The sequence below is a fragment of the Bos javanicus genome, chromosome 19 (genome assembly GCF_032452875.1).
Source record: "Bos javanicus breed banteng chromosome 19, ARS-OSU_banteng_1.0, whole genome shotgun sequence".
In the NCBI taxonomy this organism is placed as follows: domain Eukaryota; kingdom Metazoa; phylum Chordata; class Mammalia; order Artiodactyla; family Bovidae; genus Bos; species Bos javanicus.
The window spans coordinates 2,447,949-2,464,195 of record NC_083886.1 but is presented as its reverse complement, the minus strand read 5'-3'; the positions used below and the strand labels follow the sequence as shown (position 1 = coordinate 2,464,195).

Sequence of the window (16,247 nt, the reverse complement as noted above, 5' to 3'; positions counted from 1 at the left end):
TAAGGTTTTTGCAGTTGGTGGCAGGTGGGAAGAGTGGTGCCCCCAGGCGACCTGGTTCATTCTTGGCTGCTATGTCTTCTTTCCCTGTCCTTCTGTTTCAGGAAAGGGGACCCCTTCTAGGGCCCAAAACTGGGCTGTTGTCCAAACTCAGAAAAGAATTGTCTGAGGAGACATGTGCTGACAAAGCAAGAGATTTTATTGGGAAAGGGCACCCAGGTGGAGAGCAGTAGGGTAAGGGAACCTAGGAGAACTGCTCTGTCACATGGCTTGCAGATTTTATGATGATGGGATTAGTTTCTGGGTGGTCTTTAGCCAATCATTCTGACTCAGAGTCCTTCCTGGTGGTGCACGCCTTGTTCAGCCAAGATGGATGCCAGAGAGAAGGAATCTGGGACGTGGTCAGATAGGTGGTGTCTCTTTTTGACCTTTCCTGAACTCTTCTGGTTGGTGGAGGCTTATTAGTTGCCTGTTCCTTACCAGGACCTCCTGTCGTAAAACAACTCATGCAAATGGTTACTATGGTCCCTGGCCAGGGTGGGCGGTTTCAATCAGCATGCTTCCCCTAACACTTCTGTAGACTTTCATTATATCAGCTGCACAGAGCTAAGAGAGTGGTTAAACTCCTCTGAACCTCACTTTTCTCATTAGTATTGTGGGACATAAATTTCAATAAGAGGAAACCAGGCATGGTGAGGAAGAGTGAATGGCCCAGGGAAAAGGCAGCTGACTGCCAGTTAGTTTCATAAATTAGTATTATTGATAAATTTACTAGGGTACATTTATGTCTTGGTACAGTGGGCATAGAAACTAGGCTTGAATAATTCACCTGAAAATGATCATGTTTCTAATAACAGTCTTACAATAACTTGATTGACACAACTGTGTTCATATGACATGACAGAGATATATGACATTTTATACTTATGATTGGGGGCATCCCTTTCCAATGGCTAGAAGGCTTGCATGTATATATATATACATATATGTATATATATATATATTTTTTTTTTTGAGGAATCTGCTTCTGATATTCAGGATATCTAGAAAATTACATTTATACTGATATTCTTTATGCTTTGTAATTATTAAATTAGAGCAACAAAGGGTACTCGGCCAGGCTATAGGAAGTCTTGCTAAACTACTAATATCTTCCCTACTGATGGAAATGCTCATAGATAATCCTGGGTAGGGTCTGAAAAATTTTACTTTTCTGCCCCATATTTTTGAAATTACTTTATTTACTTACTTTTATTTTTTAATATATATGTTTTATTGAAGTATAGTCGACTTACAATGTTTCATGTGCACAGCAAGGTGATTCATTTATACATAATACACATATATTAATATTGAAATTATTTTCCATTATAGGTTATTGCAAGATATTGGCTACGTTTCCCTATGCTATACAGTAAACCCTTGTTGTTTGTTGCATATCTATTTTAATTAGAAATCTAGAATTGTATTCATAGTAAGTCAAACAAGGGGAGTCAAAATGTCATAAATGTTTTAGTTAGGCAAAAATTCATATGTTTTCTAAAATGTATATATACACATGGATTTCATATTCATGTGTATATAAATATTATACATATATAATATATAAACAAAAGCTTTTCTACTATGCTTGATGAAGTTTTGAGAAGGAACATCAAAAAAATAAAAAGAAGAGATGGAGAAATTGGAAAACATAAACTAAATGAAATGGGAGTACTGAATAATAAATAAAAAAAGTGAAACAAACTAGATAAAAGTAAAATATTATCATGTATTTCAGTTGTTTTTAAACATGGCTGCTCATTAGAAACGTATCTGGAGCTCTGGAGAAAATAAAATACCTGGGCATTTTTATTTTAAAAAAATATTCATGCAGCACAGAATATGTCAGAAAAGGATAGAAAATTAATAAATACCTGGAAGGTAGGGAGGAAGCATGCCAGCACACATATTATCCGCACATTACCTATAAAAAAAATGAGTTTCAGAAAAACATAGAATTCAACTAAAAGTAACATGACAAGTGGTTGACCTAAAATTTGAACCTATATCTGTCTAGACTTGAAAATCCTTGTGAAGAGACACTGATGTATAGAACAGTCTTATGGACTCTGTTGCAGAGGGAGAGGGTGGGAAGATTTGGGAGAATGGCATTGAAACATGAATAATATCATGTATGAAACGAGTTGCCAGTCCAGGTTCGATGCACGATACTGGATGCTTGGGGCTAGTGCACTGGGACGACCCAGAGGGATGGTATGGGGAGGGAGGAGGGAGGAGGGTTTAGGATGGGGGAACACATGTATACTTGTGGCGGATTCATTTTGGTATTTGGCAAAACTAATACAATTTGTAAAGTTTAAAAATAAAATAAAATTAAAAAAATGTTCATGATAATTCTGATATGCATCTGGATTTTAAAAAGTGATTACAGGTTTTTCTATTAAATCTTAGTTTTGGTGATATAGATTAATTTATTTTTCTGTTGACCAATCATGATACAATGGTGATAAGTGAGTAATAGTTACATAGTCAAAATAGTAAGAGATGTTTATGAGGTTTCACAATCAATAGAAGGAAAAATAGATAATTACAATTGCAAGTAATAATGGAAACATGATTAACCTAACTATAAGATAATTACTTACAATTTGGGGAGTCAAGCTGAGTGACATGGTAAGTGGAAATGCATACATGCACATATTTTCATCTGCCCAGCCAGTCTATGTCTTTTGGTTGGTGCATTTAATCCATTTACAGTTAAGGCAGTTTTCCATATGTATGATCCTATTACCATTTTTTTTATTTTTTTGAATTTCTTTTGTGTAGATATTTTCCTTCTCTTGTGTTTCCTGCCTAGAGAAATTCTTTTAGCATTTGTTGTAAAGTTGGTTTGTTGGTGCTGAACTCTCTTAACTTTTGCTTGTCTAGAAAGCTTTTGATTTCTCCATCAAATCTGAATAAGAGTCTTGCTGGGTAGCATATTCTTAGTTGTAGGTTCTTCCCTTTCATCACTTTAAATATGTCGTGCCATTCCCTTCTGGCTTGTAGAGTTTCTGCTAAGAAATCAGCTGATAGCCTGATGGGGTTCCCTTGTATATTTTTTGTCCTTTTTCCCTTTGTGCTTCTAATATTTTATATTTGTCTCTAATTTTCATCAGTTTGACTGCCGTGGTCTTGGTTTATTCTTCATCCGGTTTATCCAGCCTGGGACTCCTATGCTTCCTGGACTTGATTAATTATTTCCTTTTCCATGTTAGGGAAGAGTTCAGCTGTTATCTCTTCAAGTATTTTCTCAGGTCCTATCTCGCTCTCTTCTCCTCTTGAGACCCCTAAAATGCAAATGTTGTTGTGTTTAATGTTGTTCCAGATGTTCTCTTATGATGTCTTCATTTCTTTTCATTCTTTTTTCTATATTCTGTTCTGTGGTAGTGATTTCCACCATTCTGTCCTCCAGGTCACTTATTCAACCTTCTGCCTCTGACATTCTGCTATGGATTCCTTCTAATGTCCTATTCATCTCTGTTTATTTGTTCTTTAGTTTTTCTAGGTCTTTGGTAAACATTTCTTGCACCTTCTCCATTGTTTCCCTGAGATCCTGGATTATCTTCACTATCATTATTCTGAATTACTTTTTTTTGGAAGGTTGCCTATCTCCACTTCATTTAGTTGTTTTTCTGGAGTTTTATCTTGTCCCTTCAATTGGGACATAACTTTCTGCTTTTTCATAATAACTGACTTTCTGTAATATGGTTTTTATTTTAACCACTGTGGGACTGTGGTTCTCCTTGCTTTATCTGTCTCCCCTCTGATCAAGGAGGCTAAGAGCCTTGTGTAAGCTTCCTGATGGGAGGGACTGGCAGTGGGAAAAACTGGATCTTACTCTGGTGGCCAGGGCGATGCTCAGTAAATCCAACTACCTGTTGATAGGTGGGATTGTTCTCCCTCCCTGCTAGTTGTTTGGCTTGAGATCTTTTAGCCCTGAGGTCTAATGGCTTTATGGTAGTGTTAGTTGCAACTCCCAAGAGGGCTTACACCAAGGGGGAGCTTCCCAGCCTGCTGCTGCCAGTGCCTCTGTCCCTATGGTGAGTCCCTGCCTACCCACATCCCAACAAGAGACCCTCCAATACCAGCAGGTAGTTTTGGTTCAGTCCGCTGGGGAGTCATTGCTTCTTTCCTCTGATTCTTGGTGCATGCAAGATTTTATTTGTGTCCTCCAAGAGTGGAGTCTCTGTTTACTCAATCCTGTGGAAGTCCTATAATCAGATTCCCCTGGTCTTCAAGGTCAGATTCCCTGGGGATTCCCAGACTCTTTGTCAGATCCCCAGGCTGGGGAGCCTGATGTGGGGTTCTCAACTTTCAAAACAGTGGGAGAACTTCATTGGTATTATTGTTCTCCAGTTTGTGAGTCACCTACCTGGCAGGTATGGGGTTTGATTTTATCATGATTGTACTTCTCCTACCATCTTGCTGCAGCTTCTTCTTTGTCTTTGGATACGGGATATATTTTTTTGGTGGGTTTCAGCATCACACTGTCGATGGTTCCTCAAAAGCTAGTTTCAATTTTGTTGCTCTCTCAGAAGAAGTTGAATGTGCATCCTTCTACTCCACCATCTTGAACCACACCCCTATGCTCCATATTTAAAAAATAAATAAAACTACTTATTTGTCTGCATTGGGTCTTAGGTGCAACACTTGAGATCTTCATTGTATCATGTGGGATCTTTAATTGTGGCACACGGACTCTAGCTGTGGCACTCAGGTTCATTAATTGTAGCATGGGCATAGGGGCTATGTAGTTCTGGCAAACCGGCTTCAGAGTGCATGGGCTCAATAATTGCAACACACAGACTTAGTTGTTGTGTGGCATGTGGGATCTCAGCTTTGTGACCAGGGATCAAAACTATGTCTCCTGCATTGCAAGGCAGATTCTTAACCATTGTATACCAAGGTAGACCCCCTGCCCCAGTCTTTTTTTTTTTCCCTCTGTTTACACATTCTTTCTTTACATGTACATAAGTCCCTGTTTTGAGTTGATGCTTTTTAGAGGACCACAGGAGAAGTTTTATCTTTTCTTCATGCATTGATTTAAAAGAACTAAGGTTCCCTCATTTCCAGCTTTAAAATGAGTTAATATATATAAAACCTGCTACGTAGGAAGCAGTAAGATGTGGAGTTATAAGCATGGACTCTGGAATTGGACAGACCTGGAGTTTAATCTGGGTTCTATGTCTTCTTTCTGGAAGAAGTGTCAGCAAGTTGCCTACCAACTCTCAGTCCCCTGGGTTCTTCATCTGTTATAATAGAAATAAGGGCCAAATCATTCTCACAATGTTTTGTGAGGATTAAATTATATAATGTAGGTAAAATGTCTGGTGCATGCAGTGAGTCAGTACCAGTCAGTTACTGTTGGCCTTATTATCATTATTTTACCTAACAACATAATTGGATATTTAATACTTCTCTGTTTGAGAAAGTATATGCTGAAAAATATGCTGAAAAATGTAATCGTGCAAGTGAGGGTCTCTTGTGATGTTAGAACATGTAAGGTGCTTAGTAAATATTCCTTGAATTTGTAAGCTCAAAGTGTCTTTGATGACAGTGGTCATCGAAGAGGTAACTTCATCATCCTCTAGATTTAAGAGTCCCAAAGTGCTTTGGCTTCTTGGTAGACTGGTATCCAATGACCTCATTTTCTAAACTTTTCAGTTCAGTTCAGATGCTCAATCGTGTCTGACTCTTTGCAACCTCATTGAGTGCAGCACGCTAGGTTTCCCTGTCCCATTACCAGCTCCTGGAGTTTGCTCAAACTCATGTCAATTGAGTTGACAATACCTTCAACCATCTCATCCTCTGTCGCCCCCTTCTTCTCCTGCCTTCAGTCTTTCCCAGTAACAGGTCTTTTGCATCAGGTGGCCAAAGTATTGGAGTTTCAGCTTGAGCATCAGTCCTTCCAGTGAATATTCAGGACTGGTTTCCTTTAGGATTGATTCTTTTAATCTTTTTGTAGCCTAAAGGATTCTCAAGAGCCTTCTCCAACACCACAGTTCAAAAGCACCAATTCTTCAGTGCTCAGCTTTCTTTATAGTCCAACTGTCACATCTATACATGACTACTGGGAAAACCATAGCTTTGATTAGATGGACCTTTGTCGGTAAAGTAATGTCTCTGCTTTTTAATATGCTGTCTAGGTTGGGCATAGCTTTTCTTCCAAGGAGCAAGCATATTTTAGTTTCATGGCTGCCTTCACCATCTGCAGTGATTTTGGAGCCAGAGAATATAGAGTCTGTCACTGTTTCCATTGTTTCCCATCTTTTTGCCATGAAATGATGGGACTGGATGCTATGATGGTTGTTTGCATCATAAGATTTTTATATATATATATATATATATATACATACATACATATATGTATATATTCTTCTGTTTAAAATATTTTAAACTTTTGGGAACTTCAAATCTCTTTAAAAAGATAAGAGTTATGAGAATTTATGAATTAAGTAATTGGACCTGAGGCTCTAACATTTGACAGACTCCGGACTACCCACTTTATCTGAATTGGTGCTTTGGTCCATGGTCCCTTTTTCTCTTATTATCATTATTGAATACAAGCTTAAGAGTGTTCTTTACTTTGCAGCTGGGACTTTTTTTTTTTTTTTTTAGGCTATCAATGTGTAAAAGAAAATAGACACTCATATGACTGGATTATTTGAAAAAAATTTTATTGTCCCATGAATTTTTACAAATGTCCAGAAATAATTATCAGTTGACATAATAGTGTAAATCTGTGACTTTAATGAAGCTTGTGGTAGATAAAAATACTTGATTTCTGTGGCAATGGCCAAAATAAGGTTGATTTAGCATTGGAATATCCCATCTTTCCCAGTTCAACAGTATTTAAGAAGTAGCCAGCTGATACTGAGCACATGTGTGGGACTGTTGTTAAAAATGTAACTGTACCTGGGACTTATACAAGGGTAAACCCACACCCTAAAGAGGAAGATAAGCCATAAAACCACGACTTAGTATAAGGGTTCTAACAGGACTTACAGGACATGTAAAGGAGGTCATAAAGAGTTGGAATTCAGTCTGCCTGATGTTCAACAGACTTTGTTGTTTACTTGCTTAAATCTATGCTTCATCCAGCATTACTCGTTTTGCCTTACAGACAGAGCCCTGTTTTATTTGAGTGTTCACCTCCACATGGTTGTGAACTCAGGGAAGGAGACCTTCTCAGTCCCAAAAAGGTTTTTCTTGGCTGATATCTATACCAGTCATGGTGCTTTCAGCCTCTTTATTGACAGTAATTGATTTAGATGTCATGAAGGCCAATTTTATGTGTCAAATTGGTTGGTCTACAGTCAAATACCCAGGTATTTGGTCAAACGTTATTCTAGATGTTTCTGTGAATATATTTTAAAAATGAGATTAACATTTTCATTGGTAGACCCTGAGTAAAGTGTACTACTCTCCATAATGTTAGTGGGCTTCATCCAATCAGTTGTAGACTTTAAGAGAAAAAGGCTGAGGGAAATTGTGCTTGAAGAAGTTTTTGGCCTTCAGTTACAACATCAGCTGCCCAACACTGATGACCTATCAATTTAGGATGGCCTAAAATTTTGGATATGTCCTTATGCTTAATCATGTGAACCAGTTCCTTGAAATATCTCTCTCTGTGGACACATGCACACACACACACACAAACATCAACGCTCTGTTTTTTCTGTTTCTCTGCTTCTGCTGCTGCTGCTGCTGCTGCTAAGTCACTTCAGTCATGTCCGAGTTTGTGACCCCATAGACAGCAGCCCACCAGGCTCCCTCGTCCCTGGGATTCTCCAGGCAAGAAAACTGGAGTGGGTTGCCATTGCCTTATTCTCTGGGACACCCTAATACACTAACACAAATATGAACATATGATAAATATTTCTATTCATTGCTTGAAAGGGAAAGTCTGCTGAATAACGTGGGAGCAAAAACTACACTAAAGATGCCAGAACAGAAAGTTGGAAATAATCCAGATCTTTTATGGCCCTCTTGAGCATTGAATTACCATTGGAAGGCCTCAGCGTTTTTTTTTGTTTTGTTTTTTGGTAAGATAACAAGGCATCTTATCATAGGAGCCACTTTGAGTTAGTTTTTCTTTTACTTGCAGCCCAAAGCATTCTTTGAGATTAACATTTCTCGGTAACGGGGAAAGAAAGGAAGTAAGTTTGAACTGGGTGTTGACAATCTTCAGGATTATCCAAAGTGAATAAAGAGGAGAATGTGAGGATTATCAGAGTACACAGCATTGGCAAAGAAGAGTGAAAACTTACTTGGGTTTGGGGAGTGGTGGGAACCTCTAAGTCTCTAAAAGGCAGGGTATGCTATGGAATATAATGAGTGAGGGGGTTAGCAGTGTTATCAGGGGCCATACTGTGAAACTTTATGTTCCATGTTCAAGAGCTTAGACACAGTTTTTTTTTTTTTTTTTTTTTAATTAATTTGTTTTTTACTGAAAGATAATTGCTTTACAGAATTTTGCTGTTTTCTGTCAAACCTCAACATAAATCAGCCATAGGTATACAAATATCCCCTCACTTGTGAAACTCTCTCCTATCTCCCTCCCCATCCCACGCCTCTAGGTTGATACAGAGCCCCTGTTTTAGTTTCCTGAGCCATACAGCAAATTCCCATTGGCTATCTATTATGTCTCTTCAAAGCTTTAAAAAGGTCTTAAAATTCTATTAAAAGAACAAAACTTATTTTGTTTAATAGAAGAATTATAAGACATTTTTAAGCTCTGAAGAGACATAATCAAATACGTATTTTAAAAGCCAACTATGTGTCAAATGGCCATGGGCATGACAGAATTATAACTATTTATAGTGCAGCTATTAATGAAAACAGACTAGAAGACTAGCATAAAAGATATATAACTAAAGATATAAAGAAAGAATGACAAGACAGATTTGCGGGGGAGGGGAAGGGAACGGGCAGAGACTCAGTATAGTTGAGACCTATATCCCCAGGTAGACATTTCACAGATAGGAGAATAATTACAGTTGCAGAAGTGTTCCTCAAGGAGCAAGGAATCCAATCCCACTTTGGACTCCCCAGCCTGGGGTTTCTGCACCATGAAGATGAGCCCCTAGAATATTTTACTTTGAAAACCAATAGGGCTTATTTTTGGAAGTGTCAATGGACTGGGAAATAGAGTCCACTCTTAAAGGGCCCACACAAAATCTCACATACTCCAGGCCCAGGGAAGAAAGAGTAATTTAAAAGAATCTGGGTCAAATACACCTGCTTATCCTGGAGAGTCTCCCAGAGAGGCAGGAGCAACTGGAGCTCACCCTGGGAACATGGAGACTGGCAGCAGTCATTTTTGGAAGCTCATTCTACCACAATTACACTGATTCTTACAAGTGCTATTTTTTGAATCCTCTCTGTAGCCTGTTAGTACTATGACTGTCCCTGCCCATCAGTAGGATGGCTGCCCTAAAGACTCTGTGAGCCTACAGCCATCCAAAGAGCCAGCCCTTCTACCAGAGGGCCCAGGACCCTGTCTTGCACATCAGTTCACTGACATTTTTAGCTGTAGGACAAGTCTCACCAACCAGTGGACAAGCACCATGTCCAAGGCTCCCTGGGCTCTGCAACCTTGGGACATGGATACAGCTACCGGTGGGCCTGCACTAACCCCAGGAACTCTAGGATTCTTCAGCTGGCTACTTCATGACCAAGCCCTGACCACCAGTGACTGGCAACCTCCTCACAAGGCAGGACTAGCAACATTCAACCCATACAGGGCACACCTAGAGCATATAGTTCTTTGACTAGAGGTGAGTGTGCTGCTGGGATACCTAAGATGTCTCCTACAAAAAGCTGTTTCTCCATAGCTGGGAAACATAAACAACTTTCCAAATACATAGAAATAAAAACAGCAAATTAAGCAAAATTAGTCAACAGAGCAATATATTCCAAATGAAAGAACAAAATAAGACCAAAGAGGAATTAAGTGAAATAAAGATAACCTAATAGAGCTTAAGGTGATGATCATAAAGCTGTTCAAAAAACTTGGAAGAAGAATGGATAAAGTGAGAAGTTAGAAATTTTAACAAATGTTAAAATGTAAATAAGTTGGAAAATGTAAAAAAAGAACGAAACAGAGCTGAAATAAAAGTGTACTAGAAGAAATCAACAGAAGACTAGATGGTACAGAGGAACAATTCAGAGTTGGGAAACAGGAAAGGGGAAATCACTGGAATTGAACAAAAAGGAAAAAACATAAAAAGAAATGAGGTCAATTTAAAAGACCTTGGAAGCAACATTAAGGATACTGACATTCACATTATAGATGTCTGAGAAATATTTTTTTAATTTCTTTAATTTTGTATCTATATGAAATGATGTATAGTCACCATACTTACTGTGATAACCATTTTGCAGTGTGTGTAAATCAAATCACTATGTAGTATACATAAACTTATACACTGCTGTATGTCAATTATATCTCTATAAAACTGGAAGAAAAAAATGAATAAAAATTCAGCTATGGTGACAGTAATGGAGATGTACTGTATTTCAATAAGAATATCAAAGGCATAAACATCCATGAGGTGATTTTTTAAATCATCCAAGCAAGAGATGGCATGCACCTATGTTGACTATGAAAACCAAAACCAAAACAAAACAAAAAACAAACAAACAAACAAAAAACCCACAATTTTTAAATTAATTATATTATTGAAAGATTCAGCATGAAATTTATCTTATGACATACAGGTAACATGTTTAAAATTTAGAATAAATATATACACATTTAACACATTTCAGAAAATTTGCGCAGAATACTATCTGTTCACAATCCATTTATCCAAAGCAGTAGAAAAACTGAGCATACTTATAGAGGAGATTCTGTGCCAGAAATTGAAAATTTAAAAAGGCATGGCTTCTAGCTTCGTGGAGCTTACAGTGTAGTGAGAGAGATAGTATCTAATAATAATAAGTAGTCTCTCACCCTTTGCACCTTCTTCACATAGCAGTGTTTGGGTAGGATGTGGTATATATTTCCCCAACTTTATGGAACCTAGAGCAGGCAAAAACAAACAAACAAACAAACAAAACGTTTCCATTTTACCACCTCCAAAAGATCACTCCCAGGTAACTGGATGTGAATTCTTGAGCTCACTCGTCAGGCAAGCTATCTTTGGACACCTGATTTCAGCATCACCATCCTTGGTTCTTGGTGGGTAAAGACACAAAAAAGGCCCACTATGACCTCAGTGAACTGAGCATAGTGGGAGAGGGATATCTAAATGTCTATAACCTTATAATTTTTTTGAGGATTGCCATGAAGGGTGTCTGGGGCTTCCTGGTCTGAGAGAGCACAGAGGGTATTCCAGATGGGCAAAGTTCTGAAGGCTGGGAAGAGAGAGGATCACTGGAATAAAAAGGCTCAGGGGAATCAAGGCCAAGAGGGCAGCAGGAGCCTGATGATGGAGAAGGCCTTACCAGTTGGGAGTTTGGATTTTATCCCCAGGGCACTGGGGCACCAAGGGAGGTATTGAAACCAGTAGAGAATTCAGAGTGAGAGATGCAGGAGACATGAGCTATTATAATATAGTGGCAACAAGGACCCTGCAGTGGGTCCAGCTTCTAGAAGCAGGAACCTCATTTCCTTCTATCCCTACTTCTCCAGGTCATTGTGCAAATGTTGTGTACAGCAGGGGCTCAATATTTGCTAAATCAATTTGGATTAGAGCAGGAGAATTGTTGCCAGATATAAAGAAAAATAATCACAAGCAAAATAAATACATCATTACAAACTGCTGTACATGCTATAAAGGGTTTTGAGAAGTACAGCAAGAATAGTCCGGAAATAATGGAAGACCTTCCTGTAAAACCATGGGAAGGTGAGACTGGAAGTGTAGGATGGGCAGCAGCACTGAAGAGTGTGCCTGGAAAAGTGTTCCAGGCAGAGGAGTGAGCCTGAATATATGAACATGACAGATATAGGAAAAAGAACAAAATTCACTGTGGCCAGAGTGCACAGTGACGGAAGCAAAGTGGTTTGAAACTGGAGGTGGTCAGGAGCCAGATCACACTTAATGTGGGCCACAATTGATGTTTGGCAGAAACTAATAAAATTTTGTAAAGCATTTAGCCTTCAATCAAAAAATAAATAAATAAAAGAGATCTTAGGAATTATGGGAAGTCAGTAAACAGTTATAATCAATTTACTCTTTCTCAGAGATCTGGCAGTCAAGAAGGGATCATGAGACTGAGTTTCTAACCATCTGAATGGTTAATAGAGAAGTTTAAGTCTTTGTTTTTGATCAGGATTGCATTAGGAGGTTGCTTTGGCTCATTATACCAGTGCCTTCTCTAAAATTAAGTAAAAATTGTTCTCCCAGACCAATACATTTTCCCAACATGCAGTGTTCACCCCTGGCTTGTTGGATAATTTTTTTAAAAAAACCTCAAGATTGTTGAAAGATGAGGTTAGTTATAATCTATTGGCAACCGCTTGTGATTTAGCCTTGATGACTGTGTTGCTGAAATGGCCAGTTTTCTTTACTTAAGAAAGGCTCCTATTAGACATTGGTAAGGAACTTGAACTCTCTTTTCTTTTAGCAGTCCTCTTAGGAAGGGAATCACACTCATTGGTAAAGATCCTTGCTGATCTAGAATGGCTTGCCTGGGGTCATGCATGACCTTCATTTTTTCCATGTAGTAAATGATGCCTATATTAGTTTTCTATGTCTGTGTAAAAATTACCAAACATTTAGTGGTGTAAATCAGTGCACATTTATTGTCTCACTGTTTTTCCTTGGGTCAAGAATTTGGTCATGGTTTAGCTGGGTCTACTTAGGATCTCATGAAAAGGTGTCAGACCAGCTGCATTGTCATTTGGAGCAAGCTAATGCATATTCTTGGTAAAAGTCTGTTAAAGTTATATGACTGAGGCCCTCAACTCCTATAAGTTACCCTTGTCTGTAGGAATTCACTATATGGCTGATTGTCTCAAGGCCAAAAGGAAAGTGTCTTTTTTTGAATCTCTCCTTTCTCTTCTGAGAAGGCTTGGATTCTCTTTTAAAATTTAGGCCTACTCAGGATAATATCTCTTTTGATCAACTCAAAGTCAAAAGATTGAGGACCTCATTCACATCTGAAAAAATTCCTTCCTTCTTTCACATATAATGTAATCACAGGGGTGAAATTTCATCTTACACACAAATCCCTTCCATGCTCGGGCTGGAGGGATTATTCAAGTTATGTGTACAGGAGGCAGGTCTTGGGGCCATCTTAGAATTTGGCCTACCACAGTGACACTCATTCCGACTTATGGGAACCAGTGCCCCAAGTACCTCAGTATAGTGAACTCTTCCCCTCATTCCTTCATACAGTAGAAAATTATGGAAGGCTGCTAAAATGTTCAACCCAAATCACTCCCAGTATAGCATTTGAAGATGCATAGACGTCGTTCTAAGCTAATATCTTTAAATTGATAAGAGGGAAATAATAGTCTTTGGATTGGATATTGTTTTTTTTTTTTTTCCTTTACACGAAGTTCAGTTCAGTCTCTCAGTCGTGTCCGACTTTGCAACCCCATGAACCATAACACGCCAGGCCTCCCTATCCATCACCAACTGCCAGAGTTTACCCAAACCCATGTCCATTGAGTCAATGATGCCATCCAACCGTCTCATCTTCTGCCATCCCCTTCTCCTCCTGCCCTCAATCTTTCCCAGCATCAAGGTCTTCTCAAATGAGTCAGCTCTTTGCATCAGGTGATCAAAGTATTGGAGTTTCAGCTTCAGCATCAGTCCTTCCAATGAATACTCAGGACTGATTTCCTTTAGGATGGACTGCTTGGATCTCCTTGTAGTCCAAGGGACTCTCAAGAGTCTTCTCCAACACCACAGTTCAAAAGCATCAATTCTTTGTCTCTCAGCTTTCTTTATGGTCCAGCTCTCATATCCATACATGACCACTGGAAAAACCATAGCCTTGACTAGACAGATCTTTGTTGACAAAGTAATGTCTCTGCTTTTTATTGTACTGTCTAGGTCGGTTATAACTTTCCTTCCAAGGAGTAAGCGTGAAGCATATTCTCAGAAGAAAACCAAAGCTAGCTTCCCTGACGCCACCTCAAATTTCTCAGCCAGCATTCCAAGATTTCTTACAAATGTAAAGTGAGAGGAAAAGTTCCCACATTTCTGACTTGGGCAACCTGTTGGAGAGTGGAGCTGTTCTCCACTGTGGAGAGAGAGGAAAGAAGAAGTGAGGTAGGTGGGAGAGGATACACAGAGGCTCCATCTTGACGACAGCTCTAGGGGACTCACCACATCTCTCTTCAAATTCCTCTTCCAATCATTTCCTTTGCCTTATCTCCCTGGTCCTTTTATCCTCTGATCTCAGACTCTGGCTTCTGATGCCTCTCCCCTCCAAGTTCTTTGCTGTCCTGTTTGGTACATTGTCTTTTGTCAGACAGCTCAGGCTCAGTGTTTGCTTTACTCTCTCCTCTGTAACTCCTGGTCCACTTTCAGTTGACAGGCTCTACTGATGTTGGTGTCACATTTCACTCAGGACATAGGTTTTCTCTCCTCAAGGAATTCACTGCATGTCCCCTCAATTCTCATTCAGTCTTCCTTTGAAGAGGAGAGGATCCCACAGCCCCTCAGCTTACCTACTCTCCAGCATCCCTCAGAGCAGGATAACTGAGTGCTACATAAAATCACTGTATTAATGATTTTAATCTAAGAATTTAATTTAAGACTGCTGCAACAAATTAACACAAACACTAACACAAAACAAGTTTATTATCTTATAATTCTGAAAATTGGATGTTCTAAAATCAAACCCTTCCTAATGACTCACTTTGTCATATCAATTTCTTTGCTAAAAAAGTGTATGCAAACCTTTTTGTTTGAGTATAGAATTTCGTTTTAAATTCTCTTGCATATTGCTTGGTCAAGGGAATAACCCTCTGCTACTGGATGACCTCAATCTTTACTGTGTAGGTTCTTATATTATCTGTTGAATTTCTTTGAGCATTGTTGTGGGTCAGTACACCTGTGTATTGTCTGTGGAGTTTGCTTCTGTTATTACCAATCTTCTTTCTTCTTTGTGTTTTAGAAACAGCAAGGAGTATTATAAAGTTCTCACTGGCTTGATTCATCCACTAACCAAACATGAAATCTTAGGCAAGTCACTTATTATTTCATAATCTTTATTTTTCTATGTGTAAAATCAGAGTATTGAGCTGCATGATTTTCAAGGACCCATTCTAGCTTTGTCTCTGAGAGTTTGCTAATGTGATATAAGATTGGTTTGGAGGTATATGGTTTTGTGTCTCACTCCATCATGTAACAACAGTATGATCTTTGGAAATCACCTCATTTCTCAGAGTCAGTTATAAAATAAGGACAATAAAACTTAGCAGCATTAAAACAAAAACAAAAAATCTTAGCAGCATTGAAAAATAGAATACTGATCTAATTCACAGGATACTTCTATTATATTTTCAAAATCAGTGTTTGGACATGGAACCAATGATATAAGTGTTTCTCTAGATTTCTGATCCCTAGTCTTTAAACAAAGCAAATAGAATTTAATGGGTACATTCTCCTCAGTTTAAGAGGGTGATGTTACACTGACTAACCCTCAATTATAAATACCTGTGGTTATGTTTTTCTCCAAAATTGGAATGTGTAGAGATTAAAATTTACGCTGAGCCTAATAGGCAACATACACCTTACTGGACACTGGAGATACAAATAAGAACAAACTAATACTCCTGATCTTGGGGAGCTCAGAGACAAGTTTAGGGTCAGACATACCAATTAAGGGTTACAGTTTAGCCTGGTAGGGAATGTGAGACTAGAGTGGTGAGACAAAGGAGAAAGCAACTATCTCTGCCTTTGGGGTCAGAAAAGGCTTTGCAGATGAAGACTTCCTTTGAAGTAGATCTTAAAAATATGTTGTATCATTGATTCTGTTCGTGACACCAGTTGTCTTCTTGTTCACACTGTTCATTGAATCCAGGGTAGGGAAGGCAGGAGCTAACAGTCTGGAAGAAGACTCGAGTAGCTATAGGAAATGTAGAAGCATTTATTATTTCCTGGCTGATGCAGCAGCTATAGCAGCAGACACACTATATTCTCTTTTCTCATGGTTGACCAAGTGGACACAGTCTTGACACAGGAGTAAATGCTGCTGCTTTCTAGGTGGGGCTCACAGAGATGTACTGCACACAGTATCCC

General features: G+C 38.7%; 1 protein-coding gene across 1 annotated transcript in view; it reads left to right on the top strand.

Moving 5' to 3' along the window:
• The window catches only part of CA10 (carbonic anhydrase 10), an 843,529-nt gene that overhangs the window by 136,320 nt on the left and 690,962 nt on the right, over nt 1–16,247 (top strand). The gene's annotated exons all lie outside the window — the stretch shown is intronic.